The 23333-nt window shown below is 40.7% G+C and overlaps 1 protein-coding gene and 1 non-coding gene across 2 annotated transcripts in view; one reads left to right on the top strand and one right to left on the bottom strand.

The window, feature by feature from the left end:
• The window catches only part of LOC112729819 (SWI/SNF complex component SNF12 homolog), a 44704-nt gene that overhangs the window by 8304 nt on the left and 13067 nt on the right, over nucleotides 1-23333 (top strand). The window lies entirely within an intron of this gene.
• On the bottom strand, nucleotides 12381-12488 carry LOC112732065 (small nucleolar RNA R71). Its single transcript, XR_003167806.1, has one exon. It is a non-coding gene; the product is annotated as a small nucleolar RNA R71 (small nucleolar RNA).

Raw genomic sequence — 23333 nt, 5'->3', positions numbered from 1 at the left:
CATCTTAGTACTTCCCGGGTGAATGGAGAATCCGCTTTTGTGTGCCTCCTTTAAGATATCTTGCCTCAAAGTGCCAACATCCGGCACAATGATCCTACCCTTGAATCTCCATAACCCGTCTTTTTCTTCCGACACTCTCCACTGTTTTCCTTGCTCGATAGCCGGTAACACCTTCCATAACGCTTCATCGTTTTCATGAGCCTTTAGGAGTTCGGACTTAAAATCACTTGAGATTTCTAATCGGCTCAAACACAAGGTTCCAGATACTTCTCGAGCACCAATTTTTAGACTCTCGAATCCCTTGAGCAACTTCTCCTCTTGAAGCATCATCCAAGACGCATATAATGACTTCCGACTTAACGCATCCGCCACTATATTCGCCTTTCCAGGATGGTAATTTAACTCAAAGTCATAGTCTTTCAACAATTCCATCCACCTCCTTTACCTCATATTAAGCTCTTTCTGATCAAAGAGGTATTTCAAGCTCTTGTGATCGGAGAAGACTTGGAACTTAACCCCATAGAGATAATGCCTCCACACCTTCAAGGCAAACACGACCGCAGCGAGTTCCAGATCGTGCGTAGGGTAACTAACTTCATGAGGTCTTAACTGTCGTGAGGCATACGCCACCACATTATGATGCTGCATCAGCACGCACCCTAGGCCCTTTAACGATGCATCACAGTACACCTCAAAAGGCTCGTTCGGCTCAGGTAACACTAACACAGGTGCAGTGGTCAACTTTTTCTTCAATGCCTGAAAGCTCTCCTCGCACTCAGGAGTCCAAACAAACAGAGTGTCTTTGCGAGTTAACTTTGTCAACGGCAAAGCTAATTGCGAAAAGCCTTTGATGAACCTTCGGTAATAGCCAGCTAAACCCAGAAAACTCCTTATCTCAGTTACTGTGGTTGGTTGCTTCCAATCCATCACAGCTTCTACCTTGGTTGGATCTACGGCTATTCCCTTCTTACTCACCACGTGACCCAAAAACTTCACCTCATCCTTCCAAAACTCACACTTAGACAGTTTCGCATAGAGTTTCTTCTCCTTTAAAATCTGCAACACGGTCCTCAAGTGTTCTGCATGCTCTTCTTCAGTCTTGGAGTAAATCAGTATGTCGTCAATGAAGACAACAACGAATTTATCCAGAAACAGACGGAATACTCTATTCATGTAATCCATGAATACTGCAGGAGCGTTCGTCAACCCAAAGGACAATACAGTATACTCGTAATGACCATAACGAGTCCTGAAAGCGGTCTTAGGGATATCCTCACCCCTCACCCTTATCTGGTGATAACCGGATCGCAAATCGATCTTAGAGAAAACCCCAGCTCCTTGTAACTGGTCCATGAGATCATCAATTCTCGGCAATGGGTATTTATTCTTTATGGTGACCTTGTTCAACTGCCTGTAATCCACACAGAGCCGCATACTTCCATCTTTCTTCTTTACCAGTAACACTGGAGCACCCCACGGGAAAACACTTGGTCGGATAAAGTTCTTACCCAACAATTCCTCTAACTGAGACTTTAGCTCGGCCATCTCTAACGGTGACATCCTATAAGGAGCACTTGAGATTGGTCCCGCCCCAGGCACCAATTCAATAGCAAACTCGACCTCTCGGTTAGGTGGAAATTCCTCAATATCATCGGGAAACACTTTCGGAAACTCACACACTACCGGAATCTGATCCAACCTTTGATCATCACCCGAAACACCCGCGGTTAACAACAGAATACCCTGACATTCGATTCCGGAACAGTTCACCATCATTGAATTCAAGTAATAATTATTCACCACGACCGGCCCTTCTGTATCTTCCGGCATAAAGTACACCGACTTGGTAGAACAATCAAGCAGGACATGATTTTCGGATAACCAGTCCAATCCCAAGATAAGATCAAGACCGATCATCGGTAAGCAGATTAAATTATGGACAAAATCACGCTGCTTGAACCTAAACGAAACTTTCGGGCATCCTAGCCTAGTTACCATGGCTTCATGGGTAGCGTTATACACTTTTAAGTCATAACCTAAGGTTACGATCTTCAATCCTAATTCATGGGCTTTCTCAAATGCAATAAATGAATGCGATGCTCCCGAATCAAATAAAGCATTTAAAGTTCGACCAGCCATTTCACAGTTACCTCGAATGAGTGTCTCAGATCCTTTTGCACCCACAGCTGAGGTGGTGAACACCCGACCAGTCTGTTATGCTTTCCCAGCACCTTGCTTCTACTTCTCTGGACAACTTGTGGCTTTATGCCCCACCTTTCCACAATTATAGCACAAACCCCATCTGGCCTTGCATGGTACTCCCGGATGGTGACTTCCACACCTAGTACAAGCTTGATCATTCTGAGGCTGCTTCCCAAACCTTTTCCATTGGGAGTAGTTGTTGTTGGGCCTCCTAAAAGAACCTCCCCTCTTGAAAGACGGACCTCTAGGTGCAAAGCTCTTCCCTCGGTTCTGTGGAAATGACCCTTTGTGACTTCCTTTCTCAGCGGCTACCCTCTTCACACACTCTTCAGCAACCCTACACTTGTTCACCAACTCGGAGAAAGTCCTAATCTCCATTGGCCCTACCGAACCGAAAATATCGCTCCGGAGTCCTCCTTCGTACTTAACACACTTCCATTCCTCATATTCCACTGGAGTCCCTTGACACATACGAGAGAATCTGAACAGCTCCTCAAACTTGTCAGTATACTCAGATACGGACATAGCACCCTGCTTCAGCTACAACAATTCAAGCTCCTTGGCCGTCCTAGCAGAAGTCGGAAAGTACTTCTTATAGAACTCCTCTTGGAAGACATCCCAGGTGATATAATCATCACCCTACTGCAGAAGGCGTCGGATACCCTGCCACCAATGCGACGCTTCACCAGTGAGCAAATAGGTAGCGAACTCCACACGCTGCCCTTCAGGTACCACCTGCACTTGCAGTGCTTGTTCCATGGCTTGAAACCACGTATCGGCTTTAGTCGGGCTAGTAGTTCCCTTGAACTTCGGTGGATTAACCTTCAAAAAGTTCGCCAGTGTCATCGGACCCTGAACTCCACCTCCGTCATTACCATGGTTGTTCATCTGTTGACCAAGAGCCTCAGCAGTGGCTTGCATAGCAGCAGCCATGTTCTCCAATGCAGTCATAAAGTTCACCGGGTCATTAGGGTTAGTCTCCGGCGCACGAGCATTCGTATGTTCTCTCCCACGGCCTCTACCGCGTCCACGAGGCGCCATCTGGTTCCTATACACACCAAACAATCGATATTAAGTTGATCAGTCTCAATATCGGAAGTTTAGTGCTTCAAAGTCCCAAATGCATGCTCATGAACGTTTATGCTAACTATATCAAGTAGATATACTAACAGCACATAACACACATACAGAGAATGCACAAAAGCATAGTTAGTCCATTCCTCAGGCTCTACAGGAACGAACTGCTCTGATACCATAATGTAACACCCTACCATACAGAGTCTTATGCTTAAGTCATAATTCAGAGATGGCAAGGTATTACGACCTCTAAAACAAAAATTTAGTACGTATAGTAGTATGAATAATTGATTATAACTAGGAGCCTTTGTAGAAAAAGGGGGTAAACAAAAACCCTAACTCGAACGCGCAACACTCCGATCGATAACGTAACGAGAAAAGGATAAGCTAACGCAAGATCATATGTATACAAAGGAGTGTCAAGAACAGGAATATCAAGACTCAAAATCCGGCCGCAAAGATAACCGGTCTGAGCATAGCAATATATACATATGATAAAATAAGGGGAACCCCAAAGGAAACCCAAAGGGACACAAATACAGAAACCTATTCTCCAAAATCTCCTATAAGAAAAGTCATCACAGTTTGTATTATTTAATGGAGATAAAAGTATCTAAACAAGATATATAAACCAAAACAGAGCCCCGAGAACAAAGATCTTCGCTAATCCGGAAGTCTCCAGCATGCCTCAGCGAGAAACCTCACGTCCTGCATCTGAAAACCACAAAATCCGCATGGGTGAGAACCAGAGGTCCCCAGCATGGTAGCAGCTTCCACATATATAATACATAATAATAGAGGAGAGCCGAAGGCAATCCTAGAACTTCCTCCAGATAATATCAAAGCTTATAAACAAGCTAAACCGTAAGTGGCAACTGACTAAAGATTCTTCAGTCTAACTAATACTTCCCTTTCAATTCCTTCAGACCTCCCAACCACCAGCATGAGTATAATATAGCAAACACAATTATATCAGACAAGAGATTTACAAATAGGAACAGATAAGACATTTAGGCAATTAGCAAGTAATATGCAGTCAAATAGGCAATCTCAAACAATTCATGTAGTATGCTTATGATGCATGCCTGTCCCTAGTGGCTGATGATATCATCTGTCGGTTATAGGGCCAACCCGACAAGTCCTGGTAGCTAACCATTGGACTGTCCCTCTGTCGTGCATCCCCAACTCGAGTTATACTCATCATAAACTTGATCATAATCATGATCCATATCCATCACCCTCACTGGTGAATATTTATCCATCACCATCACTGGTGAATATTTATGGGGGCGAGCTCATCCGGGCCTTTCACAGTGCCCGGCCACACTTACGACATAGGGTCAAAAGAGCTTTGAGTCTCAACCTGGAGCACGTGGTGGCTAGCCACTGTTTCCTCCCAGGGAAACCCTCATCTCCGATGGTGGAAGTGCAAACATTCACAATTCATTCAACAGCATATATACATTTATACTTAGCCATAACCATGGCTCCGCCGTAACACGGAAATAGTCTAGCTATCCGGCTCACAGTTAAATCCATAACCAGCCAATTCATTAACAATTACGGCCCTTCGGCCCATGGCACAACAAGCACTTCCACCGCCATCCTCCGCATCTCACATAATCATCTTTGATCCTCAATGATCATTCATTTTTCCCCTTGCTTCACTCGCAAGTTACCACATTCACTAGCCCTTTTTCTCATGCTAGGCATATCATAATGATTCAAGACATAAGTGGTGAGATCGGAGGCTTAGAAGTATGAAATTTGGTTTTTAAAACTCAAAAATCAACTTTGGGATGAAAACAGGGCCACGCGTACGCGCACTCCACGCGCACGCGCGGATGGCCAAAAACTCATCGACGCGCAAGCGTCATACGCGCGAACGCGCGGGTTGAAAAATTAGCCAAACGGCGCGCACGCGTCAGCCACGCGTACGCGTGGGTACTCTTGCGCCCAGGCACAAAACTGGCATAACTTTGGCACAACTCTCGGAAAAATGGCTGGGCATATGGCGCAGCGCATCGACGCGCCCGCGCACACCACGCGCACGCATGGATGGTGCTTCTTGGAAGAATGGTGCACACGCGCTAAGTGCGCCTACGCGCGGAGGGTTATTCTGCTAAAAATTTTCTAAGTTAAAAGCTGCAGAATTCACAGGTTCAACCCCCAATCTTCCGACGGTCATAACTCTCTCATTTTAAATCATTTTTCACCCGTTCTTCGAACGGCATGGACATCCCGGATCCAATTTCATTTCTAAATAGATTTGGCATAAATCAGAGATCCGTAGTCCAAGTTATGTCTCGTCAAAGTATGCCCAAAAACCATGTTTTCATACAAAACCACAAAGTGCCATTTTCAAAACAAGCCACTTTCAACTCTTTTCAAAATCAATCAAAACATGCCAATTTCAACCCTTTTCTTTGAAATCATTCAAAATGTACCAAAATCAACAACAAGCCATCTACAACTCACACATTGACACTTTACCAAAATTTCCAAAACCACATCCAACCATTTTAACACTTCTCAATCAAATGGCTAAAGGACAAACACAATATCATATCATACATCCTTCCTCATCCCAATTTCCAATAATACCATTTCCAATCAACAATCATTATACATAATCATTATCATACTCACCATCAACATGGTACCACCCACCAATTCAACCTCAATCATCCATCAAGCATATATCACAACATGCATTTCTCATATATCACACAATCAAGGCATCAATATTCATAATCACATATATGATCACATCATATATCTCAACCATTCAACAACATCAACAATTCAATGCCTATCTTAGGACCTCTAGCCTAAGTATTTCCTACCACATTACATATTAGATACGGGAAACCAAAACCATACCTTAGCCGATTTCCCAAGCTCAACCGGAGCACTTCCAAACCACTTGTCCACAAGCTCTCAAGGTATCAACACCTCCAAGAACAGATTTTATCACACAAAACCATCTTCCAAGCTTTCCAAAATCACCAATGAAGCTCCAATATTCATATATACACAACCTAAGCCACAATCATCATACCCATACACAACATCTCAATGTCCAAACCTCATAGAATAATAAATTACACTAGGGTTGAGAATCTTACCACACCCAAGGTCCAAGGAGACAAGATTAACCTTCTCCTTCAAGAGAGTTGGGTCCTATAACATCAAAGAACCCAAAATCTCAACATTTTTGCTCATGAAACTCGAAATCAAGGGCTGGAATTTCGAACAGTAAAACGTAGCTTACCTCAAGATTAATTGTATGGGTTTTGTAGAGCTCTCTGTGGTGAACGCGTGGCCGTAAACGGGGCGGCAATCGGAGCTCTAGATCAAAAGTTATGGTGGTTTGAAGATCAACCAAGGGAGAGAACTTGAGAGAGTGTTCTTCCCCCCTCCATATTAGTTTTCAGCGTGTTTGAGTGTGTTGTGAGGAGAGAGAGTGCTGAAAACTAGGGTTTTGGTTTAGTTATGTTGGGCCAAGGGCCCACTTTGGGTCCGGTTGGTCCGGTTTAGCCCGTTCGGTCCAATCTTGGTCCGATTTCTATAAAATTGGTACCGAAATTCTCGTCTCAATCTCCTCTATCACATTTAGCCATAAAAATAACATTTTTGGCTTTCTAGAATAAATTCTCATTTTATGGGTTAGTTAGTCGTTAATTGACCGGGTCTTACAATATGCATCTGTGTGACATTGGTTGGGTATGCATATTGTAATTGGTTTGCCTATGTGATTAATTATGTTTAATTGCTATTTGTTCTACTTGAAGTAATTGTTTGGTTGTGCTTGAACTTTCCTACTTGTGTTTGCGACTGAAACTCTATTGGATTGTGGTGATTGGTTATTGTTTGGATTGTTTGGGCCTAGGGCCGTGGTTGATCATGAGGTGGGCCGAAGACCATGTTTGGTTGATGTTTCTGGTTTAGAAAAGTATGAAAAACTAAACTAGTTCAGCATAGACTTAATGAACCTATGCCTGGAGCAGGTTGGTCATTCATACTATCTAGGAAAAACCTTTTAAAAGGCTTTTGACATTTTGAAGAAATAACAGTTTTCTCTTTCAGAAAAGATTGCAGATTTTTAATGGTAAATCATTGGGTTTTGAAAGTATGCATAAGGCGGTTATTAATCACTGTAACGATTTTATTTTCACGTATCCTATTATAGTAATTCTCAAAAACCCTCTACTGAGAACCCTTTCGAGGATGATGTTCTCACTCCCCTACAGGTCTTTTCTCTTTTCAGGTTATGGACGACAAGGTTCAGAAGGGCTTATTTCTTTCTGTTTAGATGATAATTTGGATTGTGTTAGTATTTATGCTTCCCTCGCCTTTAATTTTGCAAGTTCTAGAAGACGGATAGGATTTTGATATGAAATACTTGTAAATTAATAATAAGTATTTATAAGTATTCTTTGTTAGTATTGTAAGTTGTATTGTATGTATGGATGTATGTTACCTATGAAAAAGTATTTTAGAGCGGTAATACGGTTTAAAGTTTTAACAGGCTCATATTTATGTATTAAATATTCTGAGAGTCGTCGTAACATCGTTAGCTATCAGAGTCGCGCAGCCGGAAGCATAAGATTTGATAGTTAGGGTGTTGCATCCACATTTGGAGAAAATATTTTGTAAGGATAGGGCAAACAGAATTACTGTTGTATGCGGCAATGATGCTGAAGAAGAAGTGCAACAGGATGGAGATGAAGAAGTTGATTAAGAAGATATGGGTATGTTTAACTCAAACCATGACTTCAGTGAATCTCTACTCCTACAATCGAATTCTGTGGCTTCATCTTCTGAAAAGAAACAAGGAAAAAAGCCATACTCATCTAAAAGGGCAAAAGATACCAAGATGATGAAGGAGTTAACTGACACCCTGAAGTATGTGCTCGATCAACAGGCAAAGCGTTTGGATTCTTTTGCTTAAGCTATGGGAAAGACTCATGAGAAAAAAAAGGTTGGTGATATTGATGAGCAGATAATTTATACGCTTTTTGGCATTGTTTTTAGTATGTTTTTAGTAGGATCTAGTTACTTTTAGGGATGTTTTTATTAGTTTTTATGTTAAATTCACATTTCTTGACTTTACTATGAGTTTTTGTATTTTTCTATGATTTCAGATATTTTCTAGCTGAAATTGAGGAACTTGAGCAAAAATCAGATTCAGAGGTTGAAGAAGGACTGCTGATGCTGTTGGATTCTGACCTTCCTGCACTCAAAGTGGATTTTCTGGAGCTACAAAACTCAAAATGGCACGCTTCGAATTGCGTTGGAAAGTTGACATTCAGGGCTTTCCAGAAATATATAATATTCCATACTTTGGCCGAGTTTAAATGACGCAAAAGGGCATTGAACGCCAGTTCTATGCTGCAGTCTGGAGTTAAACGCCAGAAACACGTCACAAGCCAGAGTTGAACGCTAGAAACACGTTACAAACTGGCGTTCAACTCCAGAAAGAGCCTCTGCACGTGTAACATTCAAGCTCGGCCCAAGCACACACCAAGTGGGCCCCGGAAGTGGATTTATACATCAATTACTTACTTCTGTAAACCCTAGTAACTAGTTTAGTATAAATAGGACTTTTTACTATCATCTTTAAGAACATCTTTTGATCTTTGATCAGTTTTATTCGATCTAGACCTCCATGGGAGGCTGGCCACTCGGCCATGCTTACCCTATATTCACTTATGTATTTTTCAACGGTAGAGTTTCTGCACTCCATAGATTAAGGTATGGAGCTCTGCTATTCCTTATGATTTAATGCAAAGTACTACTGTTTTCTATTCAATTCAACTTATTCCGCTTCTAAGATATCCATTCGCACCCAAGAACATGATAAATGTGATGATTATGTGACGCTCATCATCATTCTCACTTATGAACGCGTGCCTGACAAACACTTCCGTTCTACATGCAAACAAGCTAGAATGAGTATCTCTTAGATATCTAATACAGAGGACCGAGTCCGAGATATTAGAATCTTCGTGGTATAAGTTAGAACCCATGGATGGCCATTCCTGAGATCCAGAAAGTCTAAACCTTGTCTGTGGTATTCTGAGTAGGATCTGGGAAGGGATGGCTGTGACGATCTTCAAACTCGCGAGTGCTGGGCGTAGTGATAGACGCAAAAGGAGGGTGAATCCTATTCCAGTATGATCGAGAACCTCAGATGATTTGCCGTGCCGTGACAAAGCATTTGGACCTTTTTCACAAGAGGATGGGATGTAGCCATTGACAACGGTGATGCCCTTACATAAAGCTTGCCATGGAAAGGAGTAGGACTGATTGGATGAAGACAGCAGGAAAGCAGAAGTTCAGAAGAACGAACGCATCTCCATACACTTATCTGAAATTCTCACCAATGAATTACATAATTATTTCTATCTTTATTTTCTATTTATTTATTTATTTTTGAAAACTCCATAACTCTTTGATATCTGCCTGACTGAGATTTACAAGGTGACCATAGCTTGCTTCATACCAACAATCTCCGTGGAATCAACCCTTACTCACGTAAGGTTTTATTACTTGGACAACCCAGTGCACTTGCTGGTTAGTTGTGCGAAGTTGTGAAGTTATGTTTGGACCATGGTATTGTGCACCAGTTATTGGCGTCATGCCAGGGAGAGAACGAACAACAAATTTTACAATCCCAATCTGAGTAACAATTTCACGCATACCAAGTTTTTGGCGCCGTTGCCGGGGATTGTTCGAGTTTGGACAACTGACGGTTCATCTTGTTGCTCAGATTAGGTAATTTTCTTTTTGTTTTATTTTCAAAAAATTTTCAAAAATCTTTCAAAAATTTCTCCCTTATTTTCGAAAAAAAAATAAAAATAAACATTCTTTTCAAAAAAAAATTTTATTATGTTCTTCAGAATTTTTAAGAATGAATTCTAGTATTTCATGAAGCATGTTGAAGCCTGACTGGCTGTAAAGCCATGTCTAAATTCATTTGGACTGGGGCTTCCAACCCAACATTATCAAGAGCAAGCTAGTTGTTGCTAATCCACCTGCTGCTGTTCCTGATCCACCTGATTTACATGCTAAAGCTTGGCTGGCTATTAAGCTATGTCTAACCCTCAGATTGGAGCTTTAGACTAAGAGTGCAAGATTCCTGGAATTCATATTAAAAATTTTGGAATCCTTATTTTTCTTTTTCACATTAATTTTCGAAAAATCCAAAAAAAAATTTTGAAAATCATAAAAATCAAAAATATTTTGTGTTCCTTGTTTGAGTCCTGAGTCAAATTGTAAGTTTGGTGTCAATTGCATATTCATTTTGCATTTTTCGAAAAAAATCATGCATTCATAGTGTTCTTCATGATCTTCAAGTTGTTCCTGGCCAATCTTCTTGTTTGATCTTCATATTTTCTTGTTTTGTGTCTTTTCTTGTTTTTCATATGCATTCTTGGATTCATAGTGTCTATACATGAAAACTTTCTAAGTTTGGTGTCTTGCATGTTTTCTTTTCTTGAAAAGTTTTCAAAAATATGTTCTTGGTGTTCATCTTGACATTCAAAGTGTTCTTGGTGTTCATCTTGACATTCATAGTGTTCTTGCATTCATCACATGTTTTGATCCAAAATTTTCATGCATTGAGTCTTTTTCATGTTTTTCTCTTTCTTCATTAAAAATTCAAAAATCAAAAAAATATCTTTCCCTTTTTCACTCATAAATTTTCGAAAATTTGAATTGACCTTTTCAAAACTTTTTAAAATTTAGTTGTTTCTTATGAGTCAAATCAAATTTTCAATTTAAAAATCCTATCTTTTTCAAAATCTTTTTCAAAAATCAAATCTTTTTCATTTTTCTTATTTATTTTCGAAAATTATAAAAATATTTTTCAAAAATCTTTTTCTTAATTTTATCTCATAATTTTCGAAAATATCCTCAACAATTAATGTTTTGATTCAAAAATTTCAAGTTTGTTACTTACTTGTTAAGAAATATTCAAACTTTAAGTTCTAGAATCATATCTTGTGATTTCTTGTGAATCAAGTCATTAATTGTGATTTTAAAAATCAAATCTTTTTCAAAACTAATTCTAATCATATCTTTCTATCATATCTTTTTAAAATCTTATCTTTTTCAAAAATTTGATTTTAAAATATCTTTTCTAACTTCTTATCTTCTTATCTTTTCAAAATTGATTTTCAAAACTTTTTCAACTAACTAATTGACTTTTTGTTTGTTTCTTATCTTTTTCAAAACTACCTAACTAACTCTCTCTCTCTAATTTTCGAAAATATCTTCCCTCTTTTTCAAAAATTCTTTTTAATTAACTAATTGTTTCAAATTTTAATTTTAATTTTCGAAAATCACTAACCATTTTTCAAAAATAATTTTCGAAATTCCTTTTTCTCTCTCATCTCCTTCTAATTATTTATTCATCTACTAACACTTCTCTCCCATCCAAAAATTTGAACACTACCTCCCTCTCTGTGTTCGAGTTTTTTCTTCCCTTCTTTACATTACATTCTTTTCTTCTTCTACTCACCTAAGGGAACCTCTATAACTGGGCAAAAAGGATCCCTATTATTATTATTTTTTTGTTCCCTTCTTTTTCATATGAGCAGGAGCAAGGATAAGAATATTCTTGTTGAAGCAGACCCTGAACCTGAAAGGACTCTGAAGAGGAAACTAAGAGAAGCTAAAATATAACAATCCAGAGATAACCTTATAGAAATTTTCGAACAGGAAGAGGAGATGGCAGCCGAAAATAATGATAATGCAAGGAGGATGCTTGGTGACTTTACTGCACCTAATTCCACTTTACATGGAAGAAGCATCTCCATCCCTGCCATTGGAGCAAACAATTTTTAGCTTAAACCTCAATTAGTTTCTCTGATGCAGCAGAACTGTAAGTTCCATGGACTTCCATCTGAAGATCCCTTTCAGTTCTTAAGACTAATGGAGTAGATCCTGAAGTCTACAGGCTCATGCTTTTCCCGTTTGCTGTAAGAGATAGAGCTAGAGTGTGGTTGGACTCTCAACCCAAAGATAGCCTGAACTCTTGGGATAAGCTGGTCAAGGCTTTCTTAGCCAAGTTCTTTCCTCCTCAAAAGCTGAGTAAGCTTAGAGTGGATGTTCAAACCTTCAGACAGAAAGAAGGTGAATCCCTCTATGAAGATTGGGAGAGATACAAGGAACTAACCAAAAAGTGTCCTTCTGACATGCTTTCAGAATGGACCATCCTGGATATATTCTATGATGGTCTGTCTGAATTAGCTAAGATGTCATTGGATACTTCTGCAGGTGGATCCATTCACCTAAAGAAAATGCCTACAGAAGCTCAAGAACTCATTGACATGGTTGCTAATAACCAGTTCATGTACACTTCTGAGAGGAATCCTGTGAGTAATGGGATGCCTTAGAAGAAGGGAGTTCTTGAAATTGATACTCTGAATGCCATATTGGCCCAGAATAAAATATTGACTCAGCAAGTCAATATGATTTCTCAGAGTCTAAATGGAATGCAAGCTGCACCCAACAGTACTCAAAAGGCATCTTCTGAAGAAGAAGCTTATGATCCTGAGAACCCTGCAATAGCAGTGGTGAATTACATGGGTGAACCATATGGAAACACCTATAATCTCTCATGGAGAAATCACCCAAATCTCTCATGGAAGGATCAACAAAAGCCTCAAGAAGGCTTTAACAATGGTGGAAGAAACAGGTTTAACAATAGTAAACCTTTTCCATCATCCACTCAGCAACAGACAGAGAACTCTGAACAAAATACCTCTAATTTAGCAAACTTAGTCTCTGATCTATCTAAGGCCACTCTGAGTTTCATGAATGAAATAAGGTCCTCCATTAGAAATTTGGAGGCACAAGTGGGCCAGCTGAGTAAGAAGATCACTGAAACCCCTCCTAATGCTCTCCCAAGCAATACAGAAGAAAATCCAAAAGGAGAGTGCAAGGCCATTGATATCACCATCATGGCCGAATCCAAGGAGGAAAGGGAGGACGTGAATTCCAAGGAGGAAGACCTCCTGGGACGTCCAGTGATCAATAAGGAGTTTCCCTTTGAGGAACAAAAGGAATCTGAGACTCATCTAGAGACCATAGAGATTCCATTGAACCTCCTTATGCCCTTCATGAGCTCTGATGAGTATTCCTCTTCTAAAGAGAATGAGGATGTTACTGAAGAGCAAGTTGCCAAGTTCCTTGGTGCAATCATGAAGCTGAATGCCAATTTATTTGATAATGAGACTTGGGGAGATGAACCTCCCCTGTTCACCAATGAAATAAATGCATTGGATCAACTGAGATTGCCTCAGAAGAAACAGGATCCTGGAAAGTTTCTAATACCTTGTACCATAGGCACCATGACCTTTGAGAAGGCTCTATGTGACCTTGGGTCAGGAATAAACCTCATGCCACTCTCTGTAATGGAGAAATTGGGAATCTTTGAGGTACAAACTGCTAAAATCTCATTAGAGATGGCAGACAATTCCAGAAAACAGGCTTATGGACAAGTAGAGGACATATTAGTAAAGGTTGAAGGCCTTTACATCCCTACTGATTTCATAATCCTAGATACTGGGAAGGATGAGGATGAATCCATCATCCTTGGAAGACCCTTCCTAGCCACAGCAAGAGCTGTGATTGATGTTAACAGAGGTGAACTAGTCCTTCAATTGAATGAGGACTCCCTTGAGTTTAAAACTCAAGGACATCCTTCTGTAAACATGAAAAAGAGGCACAGTAAGCTTCTCTCAAAACAGAGTCGACTAGAGCCCCCACAGTCAAACTCTAAGTTTGGTGTTGGGAGGCCACAACCAAACTCTAAGTTTGGTGTTGAACTCCCATATCCAAACTCTAAGTTTGGTGTTGGGGAGTCTCAACAATGCTCTGAACATCTATGAGGCTTCATGAGAGCCCACTGTCAAGCTATTGACATTAAAGAAGCGCTTGTTGGGAGGCAACCCAATTTTTATTTAATTATATTTTTTATTAGTTATATGTCTTCATAGGTTCATGATCATATGGAGTCACAAAAATAACTGAAAAAATTGAAGAAAAATCAAAAACAGCAGAAGAAAAATCACACCCTGGAGGAGGATCTTACTGGCATTTAAACGCCAGTAAGGAGCATCTGTCTGGCGTTCAACGCCAGAACAGAGCATGTTTCTGGCGTTGAACGCCAGAAACAAGCAGCATCCTGGCGTTCAGACGCCAGAAATGCACACTAAGGAAGAGCTGGCGCTGAACGCCAGAAACAAGCATCTGGCTGGCGTTCAACGCCAGAAATATGCTGCATCTGGGCGTTGAACGCCCAGAACAAGCATCAATTCGGCGTTTAAACGCCAGAATTGCATGCAAAGGCATTTTACATGCCTAATTGGTGCAGGGATGCAATTCCTTGACACTTTAGGATCTGTGGACCCCACAGGATCAACTCAGCATCTGTGGACCCCACAGGATCCCCACCTACCACCACTCACTCTTTTCCATCTTCCCAATAAACACTCTTCCCCAAAACTCTTCACCAATCACCTCAATCTCTCTTCCTTATCACCACTTCACCACTCACATCCATCCACTCTTCCCCATAAACCTACCTCATAAACTCCACCTACCTTCAAAATTCAAAACCAATTTCCCACCCAAACCCACCCTATATGGCCGAAATTAACCCCCCCTCCCCTCCCTATATAAAGCCCTCCATTTTTCCTCATTTTCACACAACATAACCCTCTCTTCCCCTTCTTGGCCGAATACACCTCTCCCTCCTCTCTTCCATATTTTCTTCTTCTTCTTCATCTATTCTTTCTTCTCTTGCTCGAGGGCGAGCAATATTCTAAGTTTGGTGTGGTAAAAGCATAAGCTTTTTGTTTTTCCATTACCATTGATGGCACCTAAGACCGGAGAATCCTCTAGAAAAGGGAAAGGGAAGACAAAAGCTTCCACCTTTGAGTCATGGGAGATGGAAAGATTCATCTCAAGACCACTTCTATGATGTTGTGGCCAAGAAGAAGGTGATCCCCGAGGTCCCTTTCAAGCTCAAGAGAAATGAGTATCCGGAGATCCGACATGAAATCCAAAGAAGAGGTTGGGAAGTTCTAACAAACCCCATGCAACAAGTCGGCATCCTAATGGTTCAAGAGTTCTATGCCAATGCATGGATCACAAGGAACCATGATCAAAGTAAGAACCCGAACCCAAAGAATTATCTCACTATGGTTCGGGGGAATTACTTAGATTTCAGTCTGGAAAATGTAAGGTTGGCGTTCAACTTGCCAATGATGGAAGAGAATGCACGCCCCTACACAAGGAGAGTCAACTTTGATCAAAGGTTGGACCAAGTCCTCATGGACATATGTGTGGAAGGAGCTCAATGGAAGATTGACTCAAAAGGCAAACCGGTTCAACTGAGAAGACTGGACCTTAAGCCTGTAGCTAGAGGATCGTTGGAGTTCATTCAACGCTCAATCATTCCCACTAGCAACCGGTCTGAAGTTACTATAGACTGGGCCATCATGATCCATAGCATCATGATTGGAGAAGAGGTGGAGGTTCATGAGATTATACCTCAAGAACTCTACAAGGTGGCTGACAAGTCCTCCACTATGGCAAGGTTAGCTTTTCCTCACCTCATTTGCCATCTATGCAATTCGGCTAGGATTGACATAGAAGGAGACATTCCCATTGAGGAAGAGAAGCCCATCACTAAGAAAAGGATGGAGCAAACAAGAGAGCCCACTCATGGAGCTCAAGAAACACGTGAGGAAGCTCATCATCAAGAAATCCCTGAGATACCTCAAGGGATGCACTTTCCTCCACAGAATTTTTGGGAGCAAATCAACACCTCCCTAGGAGAATTAAGTTCCAACATGGGACAATTAAGGGTGGAACTTCAAGAGCACTCCATCATCCTTCATGAAATTAGAAGAAGATCAAAGAGCAATGAGGGAGGAGCAACAAAGACAAGGAAGAGACATAGAAGAGCTCAAGGACATCATTGTTTCCTCAAGAAGGAAACGACACCATCACTAAGGTGGACTCATTCCTTGTTCTTATATTTTCTGTTTTTCATTTTCTTTATGTTAAATGCTTATCTATGTTTGTGTCTTATTACATGATCATTAGTATTTAGTAACTATGTCTTAAAGTTATGAATGTCCTATGAATCCATCACCTCTCTTAAATAAAAAATATTTTAATTCAAAAAGAACAAGAAGTACATGAGTTTCGAATTTATCCTTGAACTTAGTTTAATTATATTGATGTGGTGACAATACTTTTTGTTTTCTGAATGAATGCTTGAATAGTGCATATGTCTTTTGAAGTTGTTGTTTAAGAATGTTAAATATGTTGGCTCTTGAAAGAATGATGACAAGGAGACATGTTATTTGATAATCTGAAAAATCATAAAAATGATTCTTGAAGCAAGAAAAAGCAGCAAAGAACAAAGCTTGCAGAAAAAAAATGGCGAAAAAAATATAAAAAAAAAAAAAGAAAAAGCAAGCAAAAAAAGCCAAAGCTCTTAAAACCAAAAGGCAAAAGCAAAAAGCCAATAGCCCTTAAAACCAAAAGGCAAGGGTAATAAAAAGGATCCAAGGCTTTGAGCATCAGTGGATAGGAAGGCCTAAAGGAATAAAATCCTGGCCTAAGCGGCTAAACCAAGCTGTCCCTAACCATGTGCTTGTGGCGTGTAGGTGTCAAGTGAAAACTTGAGACTGAGCGGTTAAAGTCGAGGTCCAAAGCAAAAGAAGAGTGTGCTTAAGAACCCTGGACACCTCTAATTGGGGACTTTAGCAAAGCTGAGTCACAATCTGAAAAGGTTCACCCAGTTATGTGTCTGTGGCATTTATGTATCCGGTGGTAATACTGGAAAATAAAGTGCTTAGGGCCACGGCCAAGACTCATAAAGTAGCTGTGTTCAAGAATCATCATACTGAACTAGGAGAATCAATAACACTATCTGAACTCTGAGTTCCTATAGATGCTAATCATTCTGAACTTCAATGGATAAAGTGAGATGCCAAAACTATTCAAGAGGTAAAAAGCTACAAGTCCCGCTCATCTGATTGGAGCTATGTTTCATTGATATTTTGGAATTTATAGTATGTTCTCTTCTTTTTATCCTATTTGATTTTCAGTTGCTTGGGGACGAACAACAATTTAAGTTTGGTGTTGTGATGAGCGGATAATTTATACGCTTTTTGGCATTGTTTTTAGTATGTTTTTAGTAGGATCTAGTTACTTTTAGGGATGTTTTTATTAGTTTTTATGTTAAATTCACATTTCTGGACTTTACTATGAGTTTTTGTATTTTTCTGTGATTTCAGGTATTTTCTGGCTGAAATTGAGGGACTTGAGCAAAAATCAGATTCAGAGGTTGAAGAAGGACTGCTGATGCTGTTGGATTCTGACCTCCCTGCACTCAAAGTAGATTTTCTGGAGCTACAGAACTCAAACTGGCGCGCTTCCAATTGCGTTAAAAATTAGACATCTAGGGCTTTCCAGCAATATATAATAGTTTATACTTTGGCCGAGTTTAGATGACGCAAAAGGGCGTTGAACGCCAGTTCTACGCTGCAGTCTGGAGTTAAACTCCAAAGTGGGCCCTTGGCCCAACATAACTAAACCAAAACCCTAGTTTTCAGTACTCTCTCTCCTCACACAACACCAAAACACGCTGAAAATTGAGATGGAAGGGGGAAGAACACTCTCTCAACTTCCTTCTCTCACTTGATCTTCAAACCACCATAACTTTTGATCTAGAGCTCCGATTGCCGCTCCGTTTGCGGCCACGCGTTCACCGCGGAGAGCTCTACAAAACCCATACAATTAATCTTGAGGTAAGCCACGTTTTACTGTTCGAAATTCCAGCCCTTGATTTCGAGTTTCATGAGTAAAAATGTTGAGATTTTGGGTTCTTTGATGTTATAGGACCCAACTCTCTTGAAGGAGAAGGTTAATCTTGTCTCTTTAGACCTTGGGTGTGGTAAGATTCTCAACCCTAGTGTAATTTGTTGTTCTATGAGGTTTGGGCATTGAGATGTTGTGTATGGGTATGATGATTGTGGCTTAGGTTGTGTATATGTGAATATTGGAGCTTGATTGGTGATTTTGGAAAGCTTGGAAGAGGGTTTTGTGTGATAAAATCTGTTCTTGGAGGTGTTGATACCTTGAGAGCTTGAGGACAAGTGGTTTGGAAGTGCTCCGGTTGAGCTTGGGAAATTGGCTAAGGTATGGTTTCGGTTTCCCGTATCTAATATGTAATGTGGTAGGAAATACTTAGGCTAGAGGCCCTAAGATAGGCATTGAATTGATGATGTTGTGGAATGGTTGAGATATATGATGTGATCATATGTGTGATTATGAATATTGATGCCTTGATTGTGTGATATGTGAGAAAATGCATGTTGTGATATATACTTGATGAATGATTGAGGTTGAATTGATGGGTGGTGCCATATTGTTGGTGAGTATGATAATTATGTATAATGATGGTTGATTGAAAATTGATATTGTTAGAAATTGGGATGAGAAGGATGTATGACATAATATTGTGTTTATCCTTTGGCCTTTTGATTGAGAAGTGTTAAAATGGTTGGAGGTAGTTTTGAGAATTTTGGTAAAATGTCAATGCGTGAGTTGAGGATGGCTTGTTGTTGAATTTGGTACACTTTGATTGATTTCAAAGAAAAGGGATGAAATTGGCATGTTTTAATTGATTTTGAAAAGAGTTGAAAGTGGCTTGTTTTGAAAATGGCACTTTGTGGTTTGGAATGAAAATATGGTTTTTGGGCATACTTTGACGGGACATAACTTGGACTACGGATCTTTGATTTGTGCCAATTCTGTTTAGAAATGAAATTGGATCCGGGATGTCCATGCCGTTCGAAGAACGGGTGAAAAATGATTTAAAATGAGAGAGTTATGACCGTCGGAAGATTGGGGGTTGAATCTATGAATTCTGCAGCTTTTAACTTAGAAAATTTTTAGCAGAATGACCCCTCGCGCGTAGGCGCACTTGGCGCGTATGCGCCGTTCTTCGAGAAAGCATCATCCACGCGTGCGCGTGGAGTGCGCGTACGCGTGGCCCTGTTTTCATCCCAAAGTTGATTTTTGAGTTTTAAAAGCCAAACTTCATACTTCTAAGCCTCCAATCTCACCACTTATGTCTTAAATCATTATGATATGCCTAGCATGAGGAAAAGGGCTAGTGAATGTGGTAACTTGCGAGTGAAGCAAGGGAAAAATGAATGATCCATGAGGATCAAAGATGATTATGTGAGATGTGGAGGATAGCGGTGGAAGTGCTTGTTATGCCATGGGCCGAATGGCCGTAATTGTTAATGAATTGGCTGGTTATGGATTTAACCGTGAGCCGGATGGCTGGATTATGCTGTGTGGCGGCGGAGCCATGTTTATGGCTAAGTATAAATGCATATATGCTGTTGAATGAATTGTGAATGTTGGCACTTCCACCATTGGAGATGAGGGTTTCCCTGGGTAGTAGCAATGGCTAGCCACCATGTGCTCCAGGTTGAGACTCGAAGCTCTGTTAACCCAATGTCGTAAGTGTGGCCGGGCACTGTGAAAGACCCGGATGAGCTCGCCCCATAAATATTCACCAGTGATGGTGATGGATAAATATTCACCAGTGATGGTGATGGATAAATATTCACCAGTGAGGGTGATGGATATGGATCATGATTATGATCAAGTTTATGATGAGTATAACTCGAGTTGGGGATGCACGACAGAGGGACAGTCCAATGGCTAGCTACCAGGACTTGTCGGGTTGGCTCTATAACCGACAGATGATATCATCAGCCACTAGGGACAGGCATGCATCATAAGCATACTACATGAATTGTTTGAGATTGACTATTTGACTGCATATTACTTGCTAATTGCCTAAATGCCTTATCTGTTCCTATTTGTAAATCTCTTGTCTGATACAACTGTGTTTGCTATATTATACTCCTGCTGGTGGTTGGGAGGTCTGAAGGAATTGGAAAGGGAAGTATTAGTTAGACTGAAGAATCTTTAGTCAGTTGCCACTTACGGTTTAGCTTGTTTATAAGCTTTGATATTATCTGAAGGAAGTTCTAGGATTGCCTTCGGCTTTCCTCTATTATTATGTATTATATATGTGGAAGCTGTTACCGTGCTGGGGACCTCTGGTTCTCACCCATGCGGATTTTGTGGTTTTCAGATGCAGGACGCGAGGCTTCTCGTTGAGGCATGCTGGAGACTTCTGGATTAGCGAAGATCCTTTGTTCTCGGGACTCTGTTTTGGGTTATATATCTTGTTTAGATACTTTTATCTCCATTAAATAATACAAACTGTGACGACTCCTTCTAGAGGGGATTTTTGGAGAATAGGTTTTCTGTATTTGTGTCCCTTTGGGTTTCCTTTGGGGTTTTCTTATGTTATCATATGTATATATTGCTATGCTCGGACCGGTTATCTTCGCAACCGGGTTTTGAGTCTTGATATTCCCGTTTTTGACACTCTTTATATATATGATCTCGCGTTAGCTTATCCCGGTTCGTTACGTTATCGATCGGAGTGTTGCCCGTTCGAGTTACGGTTTTTGTTTACCCCCTTTTTCTACAAAGGCTCCTAGTTATAATCAATTATTCATACTACTATATGTACTAAATTTTTGTTTTAGAGGTCGTAATACCTTGCCATCTCTGAATTATGACTTAAGCATAAGACTTTGTATGGTAGGGTGTTACATTAATAGCCACTAGTCGCGACCCGCGAAGTTTAGGTCGGCTAGGGTACATTATGAAATTAGTTGACAACAGTATATCCTAATCTCTCCCGAAGGAAACATGAGAGCCTCTATAGGCAAATTCAAAGAGTTCAATACATAATATAAACTTTCCAAAACAAAGGTGGAGAGATTCTAATCAAAACACAAAGTAGAGGAAATAAAGATCTTCGCCGTCTCTCAGACGACCCACAACTCACTTCTGGGCACCTGGACCTGTATCTGAAAAACAAGAGATATATACGGAATGAGAACCCCGGGCCCATGGGTTCCCAGTACGGTAAAAGTGCCAAATAAATTCAATGTACTGCAATAAAAACTCACTAAGCATCCTAAACTTCTTCACCAATTATTCATCCTAGGTTCTCGCTAATCCATGAATAGGCAACTGTCATAAGGGAGTGCTAAATTCAATTCATGTTTCACATGTTTCCCAACTCGCTGACTCTTCCACGAATCAGACTTAGAATCATAAGCAAAACCATCACTAGTTGTTCTGCCTCAGCAGTTCTATATCAATACATCATCATGCAATCGCATCATCAATTCATCCCATCAAGAACAGCCCTCACACCCACCGACACCAGCATGAGGGGCCTCTCAGTTGTACAAACACAAGCAATACAGGCAAGTAATACACAAACATGATACAAGTAGAACAAGTAGCATATAGTCAGGTAACATGGCATATATGATGTAGAAATCCAAGACAAATGGCAAACCCAAACAATTCAAACATATGCAAATGATGAATGCCTACCCTATGGCTGATGATATCATCTGTCGGTTATATAGCCAACCCGACATGTCCTGGTAGCTAACCATTGGACAGAAACACCCATTGCGGAGCAAGTAGGTTTGAGCTACAACCCCCTTGCTACTACCCTCTCAACCCAGAGCCAGTGGAATAACCACTACTGCGGCTACTACCCAGGCGGGTGTTTAAAAGCTCAACCTGGAGCGAGTGGATTCACCACTACTGCCGCTACTACCCAGGCGTCACAATCTCTGACCTGGAGCAAGTGGGACGAACCACAACCCTTGCTACTGCCCAGGTATCTCAAACATATATTCATTCAATCTCAATTCATATTATCAACATTCATTGTTACCAAATCTCAGACATTAACTTGGAGCAAGTGGGACGAACCACAACCCTTACTACTACCCAAGTATCACAAATAAACATTTATTCATAATCACCCTTCATTATTATCAATTCTCAGACAATAACCCGGAGCAAGCGGGACGAACCACGACCCTTGCTACTACCCAGGTATCACAAATACACATTTATTCAAAACTCCATGATTAAACTCGTTTATCATAATCCTCCTTTCCCGTCTCATACCCGGAGCAAGTGGACAACGCCACTGCCTACTAGCCGGGGTCGCACATCACATTTCAATATTTTTTCATTATTATCCATTTAACATATTCATTCATTAATCATATATGCATTTATACTCAGCCATAAACAATAATGGCTTTGCCGTAACCCGGCAATAACTCAGCCATCCGGCTCATGGTCCAATCAAGAACGGGCCATTTATCAATAAATATAGCCCTCCGGCTCATGGCATACACGGTACTTCCACCGTCATCCTCCATATCTCATATAATCATCTTTGATCATCATTGATCATAACTTTTCCCCTTGCTTCACTCGCAAGTTACCACATCCCCTAGCTCCTTTCTCATTGCTAGGCATATCATAATGATTTAATACATAAGAGGTGAGATCGGAGGCTTAGAAGTATGAGATTTGGCTTTTAAAACTCAAAAATCAACTTTGGCATAAAAACAGGGCCACGCGTACGCGCACTCCACGCGCATGCGCGGATGGCCAAAAACTCATAAACGCGCAAGCGTCATACGCGCGAACGCGCGGGTTGAAAAATATCCAAACGGCGCGCAAGCGTCAACCACGCATACGCGTGGGTGCTCTTGCGCCCAGGCACAAAACTGGCACAACTCTGGCACAACTCTCAGGAAAATAGCTGGGCATATGGTGCAGCGCATCGACGCGCCCGCGCACACCACGCGCACGCGTGGATGGTACTTTCTGGAAGAACGGTGCGCACGCGCCAAGTGCGCCTACGCGCGTAGGGTCGTTCTGCTAAAAATTTTCTAAGTTAAAAGCTGCAGAATTTACAGATTCAACTCCCAATCTTCCGACGGTCATAACTTCCTCATTTTAAATCATTTTTCACCCGTTCTTCGAACGGCATGGACATCCCGGATCCAATTTTATTTCTAAAAAGATTTGGCAGAAAA

Source organism: Arachis hypogaea, chromosome 12, assembly GCF_003086295.3.
Source record: "Arachis hypogaea cultivar Tifrunner chromosome 12, arahy.Tifrunner.gnm2.J5K5, whole genome shotgun sequence".
NCBI lineage: Eukaryota > Viridiplantae > Streptophyta > Magnoliopsida > Fabales > Fabaceae > Arachis > Arachis hypogaea.
Note: the sequence above shows the minus strand (reverse complement) of the source record. Positions and strands in the feature narration are given on the sequence as shown.